The sequence below is a fragment of the Polypterus senegalus genome, chromosome 12 (assembly GCF_016835505.1).
Source record: "Polypterus senegalus isolate Bchr_013 chromosome 12, ASM1683550v1, whole genome shotgun sequence".
Classification (NCBI taxonomy): domain Eukaryota; kingdom Metazoa; phylum Chordata; class Cladistia; order Polypteriformes; family Polypteridae; genus Polypterus; species Polypterus senegalus.
In genome coordinates this window covers 95,084,948-95,106,028 of record NC_053165.1, presented here as the reverse complement: position 1 = coordinate 95,106,028, position 21,081 = coordinate 95,084,948, and the positions used below count along the sequence as shown (strand labels likewise).

General features: G+C 43.3%; 1 protein-coding gene across 1 annotated transcript in view; it reads left to right on the top strand.

The window, feature by feature from the left end:
* The first annotated feature begins 8,519 nt into the window (after nucleotides 1–8,519).
* Nucleotides 8,520–21,081, top strand: part of LOC120541393 (synaptic vesicle glycoprotein 2B-like) — a 240,682-nt gene continuing 228,120 nt past the window's right edge. Inside the window, exon 1 of the mRNA XM_039772971.1 lies at nucleotides 8,520–8,680. The gene's annotated coding sequence lies outside the window, so the exon portion shown is untranslated. The remainder of the gene's footprint in view (nucleotides 8,681–21,081) is intronic.

Below are 21,081 nucleotides of genomic sequence, written 5' to 3'. Positions count from 1 at the left end.
TTTCACATAACGTTTGAGGAGGTGATCTGCGTCGCCTGCCTGCTACACACAGAGTTCTTCACTTTTTCATGCAGATGTAGAATACTTTGAAATGTAGGATGCTGTTGGATCTGTAATGGAGAGGTGTGTTATTTTATTACATTACTTTGATAGTTCATTGTAATGTGCTTTTTAAAAAGAATACAGCTTTTCAGCTTGATAACCCATTGCGAGTATATAATTAACAGAGAGAATACAATTGTGGTTTGAGGAAGATGGAACAAAGTGAACTACAGTGTATGTCCAGGAACTTTTAAAATGAAATGTATGATAACGTTAATAGTTTTGTTTATTGTGATGTAAGGATTTTGCATCATAGAGTTTATAAGAAATTAGATTTGTGGTGGCAAAAAAGCCTTCAGTATCCAGTGAAATGAAAATGCAATAAGCATCATGTGTAGTAAGAGGTAGTGGCTAATCTCCACAGGTATCATACATTTTTCATCACTGTTCTTTAATGTTACTATGAAAATAAAGTCTTGGTATGAGTAAGATATCTCAGTCGTTACTTAAATTGTTAGTGAATGGAAGATAGGTAATTCAAAAATATCCAAGCCACGTGCCTTTTTGATGGTGTAATGAGACAAAGAGATGCTGCTGTAAACGCTGCAGGCAACTGGCCCCACACTGCTCTCTCCTGCCAGTAGCTATACTGACATGAACGTTACCATCTTCATGACTGTCGTTAGAGTGGGCAAGTCCATTTTATCTTAATTATTAAGATTTATTTTTTGTTACGAATGTGTTTAATGAACTAAAGGTACCTACTTGATGGTTCACATGTATGAAATGGCATGGTGCGAATGTAAGTCATGTAGTTCACTTGTATAACTGCACAATTCAAGTTCTCTGTTACTGCTGCTTTCGTCCTTATTAAAATCCTGGTAGAACATTTGTGCTTTTTGTCCATGTATTTTCCAACGGGTATAAATATGCTTAGGTTTACAAAGTAACGTAATTAGTAATGTGATTACTTTTTCTATGAAATAATGCTAAAGTAATTCTGTCAACAGTTGAGAGAAGTAATTAGTAATTTGTAAATAACTAGGGGGCTTTGCCCCCTGCTAGCTTCGCTCGCCAACCCCCGTGTGTACCCTACACGGTCATCATTTCCCGGATCTGCTGCTTGCGACGAATCGTGCTGTGCTTTTGGATAAACGCAAATAGCAACTCTGTCTTTGATATCTCAGTCTTTCGAAACTATTATCGCTGACAATTCGTCACATGTTGGTTTATTAATTATGCGAGCATGATCTTTCAGACTCATATAGAAATCGAAGAAAACTTCTTTGTCCGTGTTTTTCACATAAATTTTGTGTAAAGTGCGATTCTTTTGGATGTATGCATTTGTATCCATTATTGGCTGTAGAATTTCAAATACGTCCAATCGTTTAACTCTTTCGATTCTGTGTTGCATCGCTTCTCTGTGATCATAAATATAAACCTGACCGAACTGTGGTTTCTTTGAAATTAAACTTGGAGTAGCTTTAATTGTTCTGGGATCACAGATTCTAATAGCGTATGGTCCAGAATTGCTTAAATCTACGTTCTGAACATTGAATGATGCAAACAGATTATTGTAGATTCAGATATTTTCACTGTAGTGTTTGTGGATTTCACTTTCACCGAATAACAAATCTTTTAATTCTTGTGAGACACACCTCTTCACTAGGAAGAAACACTGATGACCACACAAATTAGACGATCTACAAGTCTCCGACTTGTCCGCTGTTCTGTTATTTCACTGAGTAATAATTTCCGTTTGTTAGCGCTAATGCGATCTTTACTATCAGTTTTTTGAGACTTTCAAATTTTAGTATTTTCATTATCTCTAACCTGCTCTGCATGTGTACTAGTGCCAACATTTTTGAACCTCTTTGCAACATTCTACTTTGTGTTCTTCTTTTTGGTTAAATCTCTTTATTTTTTCTCCAGCCGTCTGGAGTTTTTTTGTTTTTTCTGTCCCCCCTGGCCATTGAACCTTACTCTTATTCGATGTTAATTAATGTTGATTTATTTTGTTTTATAATTGTGTCTTTCATTTTTCTATTCTTTAATATGTAAAGCATTTTGAGCTACTGTTTGTATGAAAATGTGCTATATAAATAAATGTTATTGTTGGCACAAAGTCTCCTCTTGCGGGACTTGAAATTATCTTTCTGAAAAAGTCACGTCTTGTCCCAGGATTTTTTCTATATAATAGAGAGATGACTTTCTTTGAGTAGCTACTTCAGTTCTGCTAGCTAATCACTGTGACTAAGCAACAGATGAGGGGTGGAAAACCGCGTTTATAAGGAGTGGCCGGCGCTGAGCCCAGACTAATCCTGACACGTGACCTGACCTGTCACGGCCTGCATAAGCACTGAACTTTGTTGTTCGGAAGACATGTTTCCAAAACAAATAAAATACAAATACAAAATCAAAGAAAAAGGACTAAAAAGGACCAAAAGAAAGTAAATCTCCCAAAACTGACTGAGACACTTCTCTCTTTGGTCCCCTGCATCTAAACCAAGCGAGGTATTGGTAATGTCAGTTATTTGTAGCTAGGAGACACTAAGAACAGGTTCATGGTAAACGACATGCAAGGAATAAAGACAAGAAATAAGCAGGTTTACTGTTAGGAGGGCAAGATACCACATGGGTGTCGTGCGATAGGCAATCAATTCAGGAGCTCCATAATCCATTTTATTAAGTTCTGCCTGTCTAGCTTTTTATTGCCGTAGGTTATAAAGGGCTGAGCATGAGCACTGCCCACTGATGACTGCCTCTCTAAGTGATCTGAAGTTAATGGCATAATAACCTGAGCTCAGCCAGAATTCTAAAAGTTAGGAGTTAAGTAGTATAAAGATGGCAGAGAGAATGATCATTTTATCAGGTGAGACAGACAGTGGGCCTGTTCCCTAGTTGCTGTAGTACGTCGTCATTTTATTTTGCAGCTGGTGTAACCTCATTCTGCAGGTTTCATTTTATTTCGTACTAGCCAAGGCTCCGCCCGCCTAGTAATGAAACAGGACAGTGAGGAGGGCCCGACTACCCACTCCTGACGTCACTCTTCCCTCTTCCCTTGGCCCACAGCCTCCTTCTTGGATTAGCCCAAATAAATCGCTCCTGCAAGTAAACTATGATTCTTAGTACGATGAGAGAATGAACCAGAATGTTCAAGCAAATTCTCTCTCTCTCTCTCTTTTTTTATATATATATATATATATATTAGACATTAAACTCATTATAATAATGGGTGCTAGAACAGTAGTGCATAAACATTAATTGTTGATATTTACTTGCTGAGCTGACTGTTCTTCCAGGAGATGTTTCTTATTTAGGATTTGATTGTCTCTGTCTTTTGTCCTACTTGACGTGTCCTTTTTTTTTGGGTGACATGTTGTTAGTAGATTGTAACAGTAATATAAGCTTGTACGTCCGTAATATTTTCTGTTACAGTAATACTGGATTGTATGTGGCTGTAATATGCATCCCTGTATTGGGTACCTTTAATTTTCTCTCACAGTACGGATTTTATGTGTGCGAAAATAAATCTACTTTTAAAAGTCATCCTATTGTAATATCATGAAAATTCGTATATTTAGGAAAACCCCTTAAACGACTGACACTTTACACTTTACCGGGCCAAGCTTCTTAATCACAAATCTGACATCCTCCGAGTGAACACTTGCACAACAAACACTAATCCCACCTCTTTGGGGAAGCTGGTCTCCGCGTCTCAGTACCCGATTGGATTTTTCGTGCCTTATGGTTTAGGTCTTACCTCATTTACCGAAATCTGATTGGATCGGCCGTGCAATATTTAATAGGTCCCGCCCTCTCTGTCTTGTGATTGGATTTTTCATGCCTTATGGTTTAGGTCTTACCTCATTTACCGATATCCGATTGGATCGGCCGCGCGATATTTAATAGGTCCCGCCCTCTCTGTCTTGTATGAAGCGTCAGGCGGCCTTTGAAGCATCTGCTTTGCAGCATCGCACTGTGCCCCGCGCATGCACACTTCACCAGAAGACACACACACACACGGACACATGGACACACACATGGGTTTTATTAAAGAGGAGATATATATAATACTGGAGAATAAAACCTGACAAATCTGATCGAACGGGACACACAGACCTCAAAAGCGGGACCCCTTTAGGCGTGGGGCCTGGGGTGGTTGCCCCACTTGCCACCCCCAAATGTCACTCCTGAGCGTGTCCCAAGTCTGTGCCTCTCGTGCTGTGACTTTTGATAAATTTCTGCTCATCTTTAACAGGGCACAACTTTCTATGTGCTGAATTCACTGCAGTAAGACTGTATCTGTTTTGTGCATATTGAATATTTAATTTCTTTTGGAAATTGTGGGAGACTCTTTCAAACTATGTGTGTGTCCTCTTTTAAATGTTTTATCGAAACTGTTCTGTAAATTTGGTACAGCTGCACGTATTAGGTATGCAATGGAGGTTGTGCTTTAGTGCAGTCCAGCCTTCCACCACCAGATGGCAGTGTTGTCCTTATGTAATTCCTTATACTGTATGCTCTGGTTAAAAGAACATTTTGCGGCTGCAGCTTTTGATTTTCATTTGTTTTAAAATGATCAATAAGAGACATAATCTCAGTAAATAAATTGACAGGCCTGCTCCATTTACACTCCGCATTCACTCAGTCGTCCAGAGAACCCATCTCTTTGTTTGCACTTAATCCAAATTCAACATCATAAGGATCTCATACTACCCGAACAACAAAGGGTACATGGCATTTTTCAGCCTGTGGTTGTAAGCCGGCCAATCACAGCACATTAAAGAAAAACAAGGAACACAAGAAGAACGGTGGGGACGCCAACAGCTGTGATCCTCACTTCCGGCTCCTGGCCTGGCTGCCTCCCTCTGCATCTGCTGGACTGCTCAGAGCAGGCTGTCCTTCAGTTTCCCACCACACTCTCCCTAGGATGGACACCTCCATTGCCCCCGGCTCCTCCACAGTCATCAGCAGGAGATGATCCAGCCCTGGAGTGTCGATCACTCACTTCTCTGTGTGGCTACTGACCACTCTTCTTCCTCCTCCTTTGTCACACTGGCTCAGGCACCTGATGCTGTCCTCTCTCTCTCATGGTTCTCTTCTCGTTTTTTCTATCATTCTTCCCTGTTTACTGCCTGGACTCCTTTTATATATGGACAGGGATGCAGCTGTGCTGATGACAGACCCTGGAGCACTAATGAGGCAATCGACTGAATCGTGCGCCTGCATGTGAATGCACAATCAGATGATTACCCAATTAACCCTGCTATACCACAGCAGCATATTGTTGACCAAGGGAAGAGCGAGGACTTCCTAAGTTAATGATACCTGCTACCCTGAGTGACTGTCCATGAGCCTTAGTCATAGTCTTGGCAAATGCAATTCACTCTCAGTATTGCAGTCATTTCAAATCAAGACATGTCAGTGGGTATCACGGGAATGTGTGGAATGGACACTTCTTCTCCCTTAGCATTTTCAGTTAAAATTGTCACTTATAACGTAAAACAAGTAATAACCCCCGATCCAGTACCTACACTTTTCATGTGGAAAAATATCGGTCTGCCATATTGGATCCGCCATCTTGAATTTTGGAAAAACCAATTTTAGATTCATAACCTGTGACCCAAAAAACATTCAGATACCAATTTTGGTTGAAATCAATTAATAAATAAACGGCACTGACATTTTTCATGAGTCTTCTTTCGGCTGCTCCCGTTAGGGGTTGCCACAGTGGATCATCTTCTTTCATATTTTCCTGTCCTCTACATCTTGCTCTGTCACACCCATCGCCTGCATGTCTTCTCTCACCACATCCATAAACCTTCTCTTAGGCCTTCCTCTGTTCCTCTTTCCTGGCAGCTCTATCCTTAACATCCTTCTCCCAATATACCCCTCATCTCTCCTCTGCACATGTCCAGCCCAACGCAATCTCGCCTCTCTGACTTTGTCTCCCAACTGTCCAACCTGAGCCGACCCTCCAATGTCCTCATACCTAATCCTGTCCAGCCTCGTTACACCCAGTTTAAATCATAGCATCTTTAACTCTGCCACCTCCAGCTCTGTCTCCTGCTTTCTGGTCAGTGCCACCGTCTCTGGTTTAAAATTATGAAGGGAATTAGTCCAGTGGATCAAGACTGTTATTTTAAAATTAGTTAATCAAGAAAACAGGGAGACAGTTCGAAACTTGTTAAGGATACATTTCGCACAAACATTAGGAGGCTTTTCTTTACACAGAGAAGCACAAACACTTGGAATAAGAGACCAAGTACTGCGGTAGACTGTAGGACTTTAGGGACCATCAAAAATCAACCTGATGTTATTGTTGAAGAATTGAGTGGATAGGACTGGTGAAGGTCTGAATGTCCTGTTCTTGTCGAATGTTCTAATAATGCTGTATGGTTGTAAGGCACTTAACACACATGCTACGAGATCCATGGTCATGTTATATAGGACACAGTTAAAATTGTTGGAAAATGAAGGAAAGACTTTGTGAGAGAGATGACAGTTCTTGAGCAGCCAGTTTTTTACTTTAATTCTCTTTAGTTCAGGTTGCCAGTCTGATCTTGGCTTTGACTTTTCCTTCACAAGGCTTCGACAGACTCTGCCATTAGATAAAACAAACAAGTCTGCCTGAAGTTAATTCCAAATTCTCTGAAGGTACAATAGATACTGTATCTGCTGATGAAGCAGGAATACAAGATATAAGCGTCCCTTTTTGATTCTAATCAATCAACTTTATTTAAAGTGCCTAATCACCCTGCAGCATGGTCCCAATCTTCTTCTTCTTCTTTCAGCTGCTCCCGTTAGGGGTTGCCACAGTGGATCATCTTGTTCCATATCTTCCTGTCCTCTGCATCTTGTTCTGTGACACTCATCACCTGCATGTCCTCTCTCACCACATCCATAAACCTTCTCTTAGGCCTTCCTCTTTTCCTCTTCCCTGGCAGCTCTATCCTCAGCATCCTTCTCCCAATTTACCCAGCATCTCTCCTCTTCACATGTCCAAACCAACACAATCTCACCTCTCTGACTTTGTCTCCCAACCATCCAACTTGAGCTGACCCTCTAATGTCCTCATGTCTAATCCTGTCCAGCCTCGTCACACCCAATGCAAATCTTAACATCTTTAACTCTGTCACCTCCAGCTCTGTCTCTTGCTTTCTGGTCAGTGCCACCGTCTCAAAACCCATACAACATAGCTGGTCTCACTACCGTCCTGTAGACCTTCCCTTTCACTCTTACTGCTACCCGTCTGTCACAAATCACTCCTGTCACTCTTCTCCACCCTGCCTGCCCTCTCTTTTTCACCTCTTTTCATGACATTTTTCATGTGTCCAGGGGATGAAATCAAGGAGAGTAGGTGGGGTGTCCAGGTTTCATGGTAGCCTATCTTGTCCATAAGGTGCTATGCAAAATATGGTCCAGATCAGTTAAAATGTTTAGGAATGCATAGGGAACAGACAGACAAACAGCCATTCTAGTTTAAATATATAGATTAGGGGGCCTTACATTGGAATGGCATCCTCCTCCAAGTAAGGTGTCTCCTTTGTGCCTGAACTTAGTAAAGGAGGCTCAGGCACACTGTGGTCTATAATGGAATTTGTGTGTTTGGACAACAACGACCTTCAAGACTTTAGGATGGCAACCTACATGTAAATTTATTTGAAGGAATTTTGCCATTTTCTGATAGTGCTTCTGTTGGCAGGCTGGCTCTGATTAAAATACGCTGAAGGAAAACCCTGATTTAAGAAGATGATGATTTGGCAATTGAGAGTGCCGTGTGCTGTTATGCAGAATCAGATCTTTTTAATGATTTGTATTTAAACATGGTGATCAATTAAATTCTAAACTCCTTGCCAAGAGTAATTACATCCAGCCATTTTGGAACCTGCTTATCCAAATAGAAAAGCTGTTTATTGCATTGTGTCAACTGAGCATACATGCAAAGCTTTAGAGAGTACAGAAGCAGGCCATGAATTCAGAGACCCCTGACTTGCACCTACCTAGTGTAAGAAAACAAAGGGAACAAGATAAAGGTTTAGGGGGGGATCCGCTCCGTATATTTTGTGGATTTATTTTTTTATGTATATTTCATAACTTTACTCAGACACAACCACTGAACACTGGAAAAACAATGAAACCTCTATCTGCAGAATGTATTTTTGAAGGTGCTTTTCAGAGTGACAATATCCAGTCACTGCAGATTTTCAAGGTTATTATCATATTCTCAAATTAAATCTCCATCCTGACGGCTCAGTCAAAAATTGATCCACTACTAAAATGGCTCATCTAAAAGTAAAGCCAATGAGAATGAAAGCTCACTTGCCAAGCCTGGGGTGCAAATTGAGCAGGTAGTAGCAGCAGTAGCAGCAGTAGCAGCAGTAGCAGCAGCTTGAGATTGTGCTGAGTGTGTTGGATTTCGGCTGTGTGTGGGTGGCTCAGAGCTGCCAGCAAGAAATATGTAGGGAATCAGCGCTTCCAAGCATCACTGGGAAAGCCGATGGTATCTCATTAAGATTCAGAGCCTGCCCGGACTGCATCAGAGCTTCAGCAAACTCCCTCCACGGGCAGCCCTGCTGCATCCGGACACCTTAGCGCCTGCAAAATGTTCTCGTAGCCAGCGGGGCTGACAGAGGTAAGTGCGATCAACCATTACTAGAAACATCAGCCGAGGCTTTCACCGGGGCTTTTTAGTTTAAAAAAACAAAAAACAACTGACATCCTCGAGATGAAAGTTCACCCATCATCTATTATTAATGAAAGCTGCACACCAGCATAGGAGATATGGATGACAAATGTGCAAAATGAACCTTTAGCAAAAGAAAATCTCAAAATCCAATCGCTTGTAGCAAAACTGCCTTTCCTTATACTGTACCCGAGAGACACACAAACACCTCTTTATAAGTTTGAGTTCAAATTCTGTCACAAATGCCGCGTCCTCCATTCATCATTTACTGTCCTGTCCGTCTGACAATGACAAATGGATGGACTCACGGTGACTTTGGCGGAGTTCAAAACAGTCCGGTCTTGTAAGGTTCCAAACAAAGGGAATTGTTTTAAGTTTTAATGAAGCTTTTGATTTTTTTTTCTTTCTGAATAGTGTGTTTGTGTTCCTCTATTATTATTACTTTGGATTTTAACAGCGAACACACAACAGGCATAATTTATCCTGCAGAGATAATGAAAAAAAAAATTGGAGGAAATCGATGCCACTTCCATGCAGATTGAAAACACTCTGCTTCATCCAGTGAGGCCGGATATCAAAAAATCAAATCCAAAATAATCTCCATCCTCCGAGTGTAGATTTTTATTTTTTTTAATTGATGTCACCACTGTGTTTCCTTTTTTTAATGACACTTTTAATTAAAATGAAAAACAGAAAGCTATTTTAAATGTTTAACACTTTAAGAACAGAGGGGCCCAGATGTGACCCGCAAGAGTTTTGGCTCCCTGCCTACCTTGGTACAATAAAAAATTTTTTTTTAAAAAGCTATTTGCCCAACTGAGCCCCCTGTTATCAGGTAGAATCCAACAATGTCCTGTGGACCAGTGGCACCCATGAGTTGACCACCAAGCCCAATGTATGACACATGAGAACCAAAACTACCAGAAGGAAGAGGGCTTTACGACAAATAGAAGGGACTCGATGGGTGCAATGCAGCAAAGGGACCGAAGAAATAAAGCTTTTTGGGATTGTCTGTAACCACACCATGGGGTGGCTGAGTTCAGCTATCCCTCCTGCTCACCTTTCTAATTATGTCCCTCTCTTTCTCTTTTTTACCATTTTTCTATCTTCTCCCAGTATAACACTCATCACTTATTTGCCTTTTAACTCCACACTGGACTTGGGACTGGCCAGCGGCTTCAATTCCAGGTGCTCTGTAGTTAGTACCTCTGGGGTAGCCAATGAGCGCAGTCACACACGTGCGCTTAGGGGACACCATCAAGGCACTGGTGAGGTAAGCCGCCTCACCCCAGCACGCGAAGGGCCACTGTCGCTAACCACCTCTTCGCTTGTGCCTGCAGTGCTGAGGGGCAAACACTTGGGGCTCCGTGACCACATGACCAGGCTCGCACCCGGGCTCTAGAAGCCCCGTCCGTCCCTTCCGGGACTGTCGCTTTATATTTGATCCACTGACAGGAACTGGGTGTTAATTTGAAGGAACTCGCCAGAGAGAGAAAGTTCATCCCTCTACCTCAGAAACGATTCTAATTACCATATGTACTCGTGTTTAAGTTCACCCGCGGATTGATTATACCGTATCATTTCTGGTATTTTATAATGTCGGTCGTATAAGTTGAATGTGGAAAGCTCACGCAATTGGTCCAAGAGATTACGATATGCTGACGCCCACCTGAGAGAGTAACCACGGAGCACACCGTTTTTAATTTTCTATGCATTGTGCCTACGTGACCACACGGTAATACCCGAACTATTCCGAAGCAACGTTTGCACAGTTTTGTGTTTTTTGTATCTCACACCCTCATACACTTTTATCATAACAGTATCCCTTATATTCAATAGAGCGTTCAATCAGAAGAAAATATGAAGCTGGTTTTAAATTAAACGTCGATGAAGCGGTGAAAGAAATTGGTAACCGCACTGCTGCAACCAAATTTGATGAGTCTGAGAAACTGATGCGAGTTAGGAGGAAGCAAGAAGATGTAAAAAGAAAAATCTAAGTGTCGTATTTTTGAATGGGCGTACAAGTTGGGGTCTGATTTTATGATCGATGTTTCTGGTTTCAAGCCCGACTCATACACAAGTATATACGGTATAACCGTGTGAAAGCTGGCCCGGACACACACAGACGGACATCTTAGGTTCACCCAACACACTGTTTATTTACAATGTTTTCTCACGTGCAACCCCAGTGCCTCTTGCACCGATTCCCCCAAAGTCCAGGGCCCACAGTCTCTGTGCCTTCTCTTCCTGGCCGCCTCCAGTCCTCTTCCCCAGCTCAGTCTCGCTACCTCCCGACATCCACCAATGACTGGAGGGAGGCGGCCCCTCTTATAGGAACCCGGATGGGCTCCAGCAGCTTCCTGGCAATTTGTCTTGGCCACACCCCTGTGTGGCAGAAGTTCCAGCTGCGCACCCGGAAGCCGTCCGGGTGTCCCCTGTCGTCTTCCCCCCGGCACTTCCTGGTGTGGCGGAAATGCCGGGCTCCCGGGATAAATAGGCACTGGGGCGCCTCCTGGCGGTGACCACGTGTCCCTACAGGGCTGGGCTTCCAAGCCCCCTACCCGAGGCCCCCAACATAACCAGGACGGACGCCCCCTCTCGGTCTGGAGGAGGCACACGCCCTCCTCTGGTCCTCCAAGGCGTCCCGGCCGGGCTCCAGCCCCGGCCGAGGACCACACGGGATAAACCGGCATCGGAGCGCCGCCTGGCGGTGGCCACGGGTCCCTACAGGGCTGGGCTTCCAAGCCCCCTACTCGAGGCCCCCAACATAACCAGGACAGACGCCGCCTCGCGGTCTGGAAGAGGCACAAGCCCTCCTCTCGTCCTCCTGGGCGTCCCACACCGACATAACCCTAAAACCACATTTTATTTATTATGTTAAGGAGATTGCCAGGCTGCTGCTCTGGTTCTTGTACCCGAGTCCAGCCTGCCCATGACAACACCTGGGGTCAGATTTAAAAAACTTGCTTATGCCCAAAAAAAGACTTGAAATGTGTGTATGCAGCTTTCCACACAAAAGTCAGGATTAATAAAAGAAAACTTGATGGGAAAACTTGTATATATTTATGGCAACATGGACCCATCTGTTTGCAACATTTTGGTATGCAACAAATGCGGAGAGAACCCACACAGATGCAGGGAGAACATGTGTTGTCCACACAGACAATGGCCAAGCATAGGATTTGAACCTTGAGGACCCCTGAGGGCACAATGCCACTCATACATAAACCTACTGTTTTTATAAAAGAGTTTGCAGATATCAATGTGGGGTGCTTCTCCATGGTTGACACACAAGGCACACCCTGCTTATTATAGTAATTAGTACACAATTGAACCAGGACCGAAATACAGCACACTGCATCTGGGCTCCATAGTGGTAACTTCCTGTCATGTTTAGGCCAGGGTCCGGATGCCTTGTAACTTTTGTACCATTATTTATGTTAATGTGGCTTTTAATCTGGTCGATAAGCTGACTGTGTTATATTCCATGTGGAGGCCAAGGACTGTACTCCACTCTGTCAGTCTAGGGGGTCTTCCACAGTTCCCTGTGGTTCATTTCAAATGTGCGGGGGGAGTTGGTGTGCTAACTTGTGTTGCTTTGATTTATTGGATTATTTGAAGCTTATTGCTCTGTTTTTGACCGCGTTTCTGGATTTGTGTATTGGGACTTTATTTGTACTGGAATGATTTGTACTTTTTGGCCAATTCCTTTGCTTCTTATGTTGGACAGAGATTCACTGTTATCAAAGAGCATTTAGTGAAAATAAACGTGCTAGTTTTATAAAGACTTGGTGCTTTCCCTCATTACTTGCTGGGGTTTGATGCAGCATCCCCCTCTTGGAACTGTGTGAGACTAACAGTGCTTTGGAATGTATTGGGGTTTATGTACATTGGGACTCCTAGTGGGGTGGGCAGTGGGTAGCGCTGCTGCCTCGCAGTTAGGAGACCCGGGTTCGCTTTCCCGGTCCTCCTTGCGTGGAGTTTGCATGTTCTCCCTGTGTCTGCGTGGATTTCCTCCGGGTACTCCGGTTACCTCCCACAGTCCAAAGACATGCAGGTTAGGCGCATTGGCGATTCTAAATTGTCTCTAGTGGGTGTGGGTGTGTGTGTGTGCCCTGCGGTGCGCTGGTGCCCTTCCCAGGGTTTGTTTCCTGCCTTGTGCCCTGTGTTGGCTGGGATTGGCTCCAGCAGACCCCTGTGACCCAGGTTGGATAATGGATGGATGGATAATGTTTATTGGTTGTTTTAAAAAAAAAAAAATGTGAGTTTTACGTGGTTTTCGGAGGCTTTAGAGCTCCGTATGGTGTTCACGCGAGAACCTGTTGGATGCGAGGACAGGAAGAAGCGGTGGTTAAGAAAAAGAAAAAAGGTGGTAGTGAGTTTAGCAACACAGGTGAACTAGCGGAGTTAGCCTGCGAAGAGGCACTGGATACTTTGGAGAGCACTCCAGGTGACCACAGGAAAGACTGGCAGCTTCTCAGGCAAGGAGGAAAAACAGCAAGTTTTACCCCATTTGGACGGACTAGCTTCATTGAGCGTGCCTGCCTGCCTGCCCGCAAGGCGACTCCATCATTTTTCCACAGCGTGGAAGTGCTGTGTTTGGACACTGGACACTGATATTCACTCCGCTTATTTGTGAGTACTGTGACCTTTTTTTATGTTGGCTCGTTAGAGTGAATGGGCCTTAACGTTTTTGGCCACCATGTTCACGAGCGTCGACCAGGCCTGCAACGAGGGGAGTTTGTGTTAATATTTTATTTTGGTGGCCGCTGGCTTGTGTGTGTGCGCGTGTGTGTCTGTGGGCTCCTAAAGTTGTTAAGATAAAGTGAGGTTTTAGTGATTAAGTTTGCTCATATTACAGATTTGGTTATTGTGTTCTTCTTTTACAGCGGGCGGCACGGTGGCGCAGTGGTAGTGCTGCTGCCTCGCAGTTAGGAGACCGGTTCGCTTCCGGGTCCTCCCTGCGTGGAGTTTGCATGTTCTCCCCGTGTCTGCGTGGATTTCCTCCGGGCGCTCCGGTTTCCTCCCACAATCCAAAGACATGCAGGTTAGGTGGATTGGCGATTCTAAATTGGCCCGCTTGGTGTGTTTGTGTGCGTCCTGCGGTGGGTTGGCAACCTGCCCAGGATTGGTTCCTGCCTTGTGCCCTGTGTTGGCTGGGATTGGCTCCAGCAGACCCCTGTGACCCTGTATTCGGATTCAGCGGGTTAGAAGATGGATGGATGGATGGATGTTTTAAGTGCTGGTAAAAGCAAACAGTTGTAAGGTTTAAGTGCACTGCCTGAACCTATAAGGGTAAATATGCTGCAAGTTGTGTGAGTTTATGATTTGTGGGAATTTTGATTGGTCTTAACTATAAATATTATTTTTTTTTTAGATTTTTTCCAATTTAGTCAAAACATTTTGTTATATTTTGGGAACATATTTGCATTGTGAATTGTTTAACAATTTACTAATTGATAAACAGCTGGCAGCTTATTAAAGGGGAGTAGGTATTAGTTAATGGAATCTAAAGCCGCTTTTCCACTGCATAGTACGGCACAGCACGGTTCAGTACAGCTCACCTTGGTTCGGCTCAGTTCAGCTCGGTTTGCGTTTCGACTGCAGTTTAGTACCACTTTAGAGTGGGCGGGATTATTCACTTGTCGTTAGAGTTGCGCCGCCTCTACTGCCGTGACACCGTGGAACTTTTACAACAACACGCAGACAACGACAACACTTTAGCTCGACGACGCGCAAGGGTAAGCATCTAAAAAAAGCACATCACTAGCTACCTTTTATCACTGTTGCAAAGCATAAAATGAACTTAACTGCCAGTGTAACATTAAAATGCTGATTCTGTATATTACAGATCTTCCACATTTTGCAAAAAAGTCGCCGCAACAGACCATCTGTTAGGACATTTAACCGTGCTTCAGAGTGGTGGGATGTGATTGTTCCCGGTTTTACAAACACTCAGTGGCTGGAGAACTTTCGAAACTTCCGCTTGTCTGTACCTTTAAAGAAAAGAATAGCCAGTGACGCAGTAATGACGATTTTCTCCGGCCAATCAGTGACCAGCAGAGTTTACACGTCACATTTTGGTAACGGTTCGGCACGCTTGGAACCTCGGCTGAGGTGGTACTAAAAAAAGGACCAGGTACCAGGTACTGTTCCCAGTGGAAAGCCCCGCAAAAGTGAGCTGTACTGAACCGTGTCGTGCCGTACTATGCAGTGGAAAAGCGGCTTAATTTATCCTATAAAAACATATTTAAAATTAAAGAGGTTTCCATAAATCAGTTTAGGGAAACAGAGTTTAGGAACTTAGGGTGCTATCCTATGGCTAAAAGGGTAAAGAAAGCGCTACAATAGGTTTACATGTTTGGCTTTTTATGAGAGCCCCCCTCAATTCCCTGCACTTTGCATAAAATGATCATAACCTTTAGAAACATTAACCACTAATAATGAAGCTGTCTGTTATGTATCGTTATTACTGAGGATATATGCACTTTCTAAAGGTCGGAATAATAAGAAAAGAAGAGCAATTGGAAGCAGAGCTCCATCCTCTGCAACGGCACCCATGCTGCTCATGTCTGTCATTAACACCTTGCCCTGTTTCAGGTTGTTGTCGTCATTTACTTCCTCAGCACCCTAATCAATGGCTCCAAGGCTTAGATGTTACATAACAGCAGGTGATGCCTGCTAGTAGAAGCTGGTCATGAACCCAGAAGGAGTTTCTTTAGTGAGCGGCTTCACCGGCGTGTATTGCTGATCTATTATGCATCACTTTTTCCACTGCAAATCCATTTTCCAGAGCCTCTGCCCTGGACACGGCCTTACCTTGAACATGAAATTGATTTAGAGCATAGACACATTTAGAGTCAATCTAATTGCTGCTAATTCACCCTCCGCACAACTTCAAATCCTAATAAGCACAACATTAAACGTATATTTGTAAGTGTGTGTATTATAAATTGTATCGTATATTTCCTCAATTTAATTTCAGTGCAGAATTGATTTCTGTAATTTGCAATGTAATTTTGTTGATGTGAAGAGAAATTTGCTCAAGAGGAGTGGTAACAGAGTTTTGCTGCTTTCGTTTTTTATTAATGTAAAGGAAGTTTAAAATAAGTAGCCATAACAATAAGAATGAAAATATTAATATAATGATTCAATACAAGTACGAAGAGGAAATCGCTATACATCAGATATTTACTTACACAGAAGCTCCCCATTCTGATCAATACACATTTGCGGCCATTCAAGCGATGTGACACTCCTATAGTGGAAATTCTTTTATCTGATGTTTTTCTTTGTTGCTCTGACTAAGGGTTGTTTGCAGGGGATGCCGATGTTATTCTCTTTATATTGCATTTAATGAAAGCATTTCCATAAGCCTATTCAGGCCGCGCATGAATGGCAACAATCATGGCGTACCCTTTCACATTTTTTTCCAAGCCTGAACTCTGAGCATGTTACTCAACATGGCTGTTCATCTATGTGTGAAAACATTGAGCACCGCTCTAAAGAGCGTAATTTACTGCTTAGCCAAATGAATGCACAGCACTACACAGTAATTCCGCAGTAGGCAGACTGGGGTCTCTGAGGCTAGGCATCTGCACTGGCAATACGAAGGTTGCTGGTTTGAGTCCCGTAAACGCCAGAAAGTGACTCTACTCCATTGGGCCCTTGAGCAAGACCCTTAACCTGCAATCGCTCTGTCCTGGGTATGACGTGATCCTGCATCAGCCGTGCCAGCAGGTCCTCCAACTTGCAAGGGATTGGCAGCAGGGCCGGCACTCCAGCCACCGTAAAAAACCTCTCATTATTCCACTCGATTCAAACTAGTGTGGTACTGAGGTGTTACCCGCTGCTAATTTGAGATCCTGAGGTGGTTCAACGTGTGGTGGGTGCAGCAACGTGCTGCATGACTACACTCTCTTAACCTTCATCTCATTACAAAACAGGATTTTACAAAATTTATTTTTAAAATCTCATTGCAGTCATGTTGGAACAGGAAGGGGTCATCCCCAAACTATTCCCACAAAGTTGGGAGCATGAAATTGTCCAAAATGGCTTTGTATACTGAAATATTAAGAGTTCCTTTCACTGGAACTAAGGGGCCAAGCCCACACCATAATCCAACTTTACACTTGGCACAATGCAGTCAGGCGAGTCCCAATCTCCTGGCCAGACTCCTCCATCGTATTGCGTGATTCGTCACTCCAGAGGACACGTCTGCACTTCTTTACAGTCCAGTGGTGGGCGGTGGGCTTTACACCACTGCATCTGAAGCTTTGCATCGCACTTGGTGGTGTAAGGCTTGGATGCATAGGCTCGGCCATGGAGACAAATCCATGAAGCTCTCTCTCTACGCTGCACTGCTCTTGAGCTTTTGGAGGTCTGTAGCGATTACCTCTGCAGAAAGTCGGCGACTTCTGCACACCTCAGCATGCGCCATCCCCGCTCTGTGATTTTACGTGGCTGACTCGCTGTTTTTCCTCAATTGCTTCCACTTTGTTATAATACCGCTAACAGTTGATCGTGGAATATTTAGTAGCGAGGAAATTTCACGAATGGAAGATTTTACCAGTCACTGCCTTCCCCAAAATTGCTGGATGGCAGCTTCCCTGGGATCTGGTGGTGCCCCGGATTCCCGCGGAGCATCCTGGAACTTGGAGTCCGGTTGCGCAGCCCTGTTGGGTGCTGTGGGTGCCGCCAGGGGGAGCTGTAAAGGAACAGAAGGACTCGTGCCGTATCTATAGCCCGGAAGTACTTCCAGGTCACGAGGACGGGAATCCCAAACTACTTCCTGGCTGAAGAAAAATGGAACTCTCCATCTGACCTGGAAGTGCTGAAGAGTCACAGGGACAGAAGGATAGAAGCACTTCTAGGTCACGGAATATATAAAGGACCCAGCAAGCGAACCGGAGTTGGGAGGAGTGTGACAGAGCTTGCTTGGAGGTGTACTGGAGAAAAGTATTGTGGTTATTTATTATTATACCAGTAATGGTGGACTGCACGGTAACATGCAGTGAATACACTTGACTTATAGTTTTCATCCTCTTTCTCTGCACGTTTAGCATTTGTTTGCTCTGAGGTTGATGCACCTTCTGCTTCGTGAGCAGCTCTTGCCTTCTAAACTCTAGCGGCCCACTTCTTCTCTTCTTTCGTCGGCATCTTTTCGCGGTAAAACGGATTAAGTCAGTGTTTGTGTTACAATTACTTAGTACTTTTTCCTTAATTTTTCACTTAAGCTGGCACTTAAATCATTCTTGAGACAGATTGAGGACTTAAGATATGAAGAGGTAGGGAACGTGATGGTGAAGGTGGTAGGGAATGAGAACGGTGCCCGTACACATGTGGTGCACGGCTGCCAAGAGTTTATTCTACAATAAAATAAAAATAAAAAGAGTAATAAAAATCATCACACCGAAAGCGGACAGTAGATGTCACATAGTGTATGTGTACCAAATTTCAGGTCAATGGGTCAAATGGTTTGCGAGCTACAGGTGATTTAAAATCCTGGACAGACAAATGGACAGCCACGGTAGCGTATTACATATAAAGATTGCCTGTTTGATGTGGCTGTGTTGCTTTGGTGGCACTACAGAAGAAAAATAAGAATTAAAAAAGATCTTCTTGGTGCTTTTTCCCTGTGTCAGCGTCTGTCTGTTGGGTCTAACGGGGCAACAGCGACACCTAGTGTTACAACATCTTACCTCCGTGCTACGATTATTTTTTTTCTTGGGTCCTGCCAGCGAAGTATTTTCTTTATGGTGGTTATTTTCATTTCCCAGAGTTGACCGGGAGTCCGGGAATGTACTGTGCTGACATAACCAATACGATGTGTTAAAAGTCAATGCCATGAATTTCCTTGTCGTCCGAGTTTGCGGATATTTCTAAACCAAACCTTTGTGTTGATTTGCTTTCAGTTGAGAATTCCGGTACTAAGAGTCTTTGGTTTGTTTTCAACTTTAGACCACTGTAGGACTGAATCCCCCGCTTTGACTTTTTGGGTTGCTTTAATGTCTGGCCCCTGTTTGCTGCTATTCCAATACACCTGCCTTAAATGTTTTTTTCAAGGTCTCAGCTAACATAGACATGCTAATAATCTACAAATACAATAATTTAATTTGTCGCACCTAAGCAACTCTTCATTGCATGTCATCTACCCTTAAAACCAGGATACATTCTGTGCTACATAAATTATGGATTAGTTTACTGTTTCAGATTTAGCTTGAAGTAGGTCACTCCAGCTTGTATATTTTATATTTAGCATTTTCCTCCTTTACACGTCAGATATCCACTCCTGTTGGCAAAACAGATCATCAAGCAGCTTTTTACATGACCACAAAGTTGAGTCTTATATACCTGAATGTGCTGCCTGTATAAGCAGTAGTGTGTCAGCCCACACGCCTCATGTCAAAATGTTTAATAAACATAAATACCCCCTTGATAAAGGTTAGGTCAGGTTGGGGAGCATCCACTGGTACAGAGTGTCATCGCACAGACCACATGACGAAACAGCTTGGGATCCTGGTTGGTAACCCCCCAGGCAGACATGCGGTCCAGGTACCATCCTCCGGAAATGACCCTCTATCTGCCACAGCCAAGTGTTACATGGCCATCCCCTTGGCCTGGTCCAGCCACTCGGGTGTTTAACAGTGAGGATCCTGTAAGCCTCGGGGAATCGCACCACATGGCCGTAGTGCCCGTAACTGACGCTCCCTCACAATGCAGATAAAGTGCCTCATTCGGGACTCCGTGAGCGACACACAGTCAAACCAGCGGTACCCAAGGAGTCCAGTCTGGGAGCGTCCATGTCTCGCAACCAAATAGCAAAGCAGAAAGCACCAGGACTCTGAAGACTTGGACCTTCATTCTTTTGGAGAGATATCAGGAGTGCCACACACCCCTTTGAAGTGACCTCATGAATGTTACACTTTGCATACATTTTCTAATGTTTAAAAACAAAAGCGTGTTTATTTCATCACAATTGCAAGAGGAGGAGGAAGAGTTTTTGGGAGGATGCCCTGATACAGCGTTTTTGGCACACTCACCACATGACAAACCACCTCAAGATCCCAAATTAGGACCTGAGGCCAGCTGTGCAATGGGTGAAACCTGAGCACTCCACTTGTCTGAATGGTTTTTACAGTGGCTGGAGTGCCAATCCTGCCAAAAAGCAGGCATAAAAAAAGTTTTACGTCATTTCAATATCTGTAATGGAACATGGTCCCCTTTTCATAATTTCAAAGTTTTAAATGTGTTCATGTAAGTGAGATTTAGGTTACATTATAATTTTAAATTAGGAAGAATTGATGAAATGTAATTTATTGGGGTACGGTGTCAACATGCAGCACTCCGGCTGTGACTCGTTTTCTTTTTTAAGGTCTGTCTGGCCCCTCCCAAATATCAAACCCCGCCCACTATCGGCCTTTGAGATGCCAGGACTGTCTACGCTCCTGTCAAGCACTGGCCTCATTAGGTCCTAAACTAAATGTGGCAGTCCGGTTTGGGAGAAAATATTCCATTCTTTGTCAAATAGTGCTGGATTCATAAATATTCCTAATCCTTTAATGGAATTGTTTGGAGTAACATCAGAAGGGACAATATTATTAATGATGAATCTTTTCTGACCTACTCGCCCTCTATAATGGGAAAGTGATGTCTTATATTATCCAAAACTTGAAAACTGGAAAATATCAAAGGGCGACTCTTATTATGATTGATAATAATTATGATTATTCAGTACGATTCCCTATGTTTACATTTTTTATGTTGTACTAATTGTAGTTTTGAATGGATTTTGCTTTGTGTATTATAAAATGGCCATTTAGCTTAGTAAAACAAATGGCGCACTCATCTTCAAGCTCTATTGCAACTGCCTTGGCAATTTCTGCGTGAAGTAATGCCATGTTGGGTACTGCATGGCATCAATGACTGTTGTCAAAGGCAATTCCTTCTCTGCTTTATTTTGGGTGGCAACAAAGGCTGGCTGCTCTGTGGTTTTGGTCTGCAAAGCTGATCATCCATGAGGCATGCGTGAATTGGTTAGTGCCACCTAACAACAACAACAAAAACAACATTTATTTCTATAGCACATTTTCATACAAATAATGTAGCTCAAAGTGCTTTACATGATGAAAAAAGAGATAAAAAGACAAAGTAAGAATTAAAATAAGACAAAACTCATTAACATAGAATTAAAGTAAGGTCCGATGGTCTGGGAGGACAGAAAAACCAAAAAAAAAAATCTGCAGGGGTTCCAGGCCATGAGACCACCCAGCCCCCTCTAGGCATTCTACCTAACATAAATGATCAGCCGTGACCCTAAATTAAATTAAATGAGTTTGTAAATGTTGTGG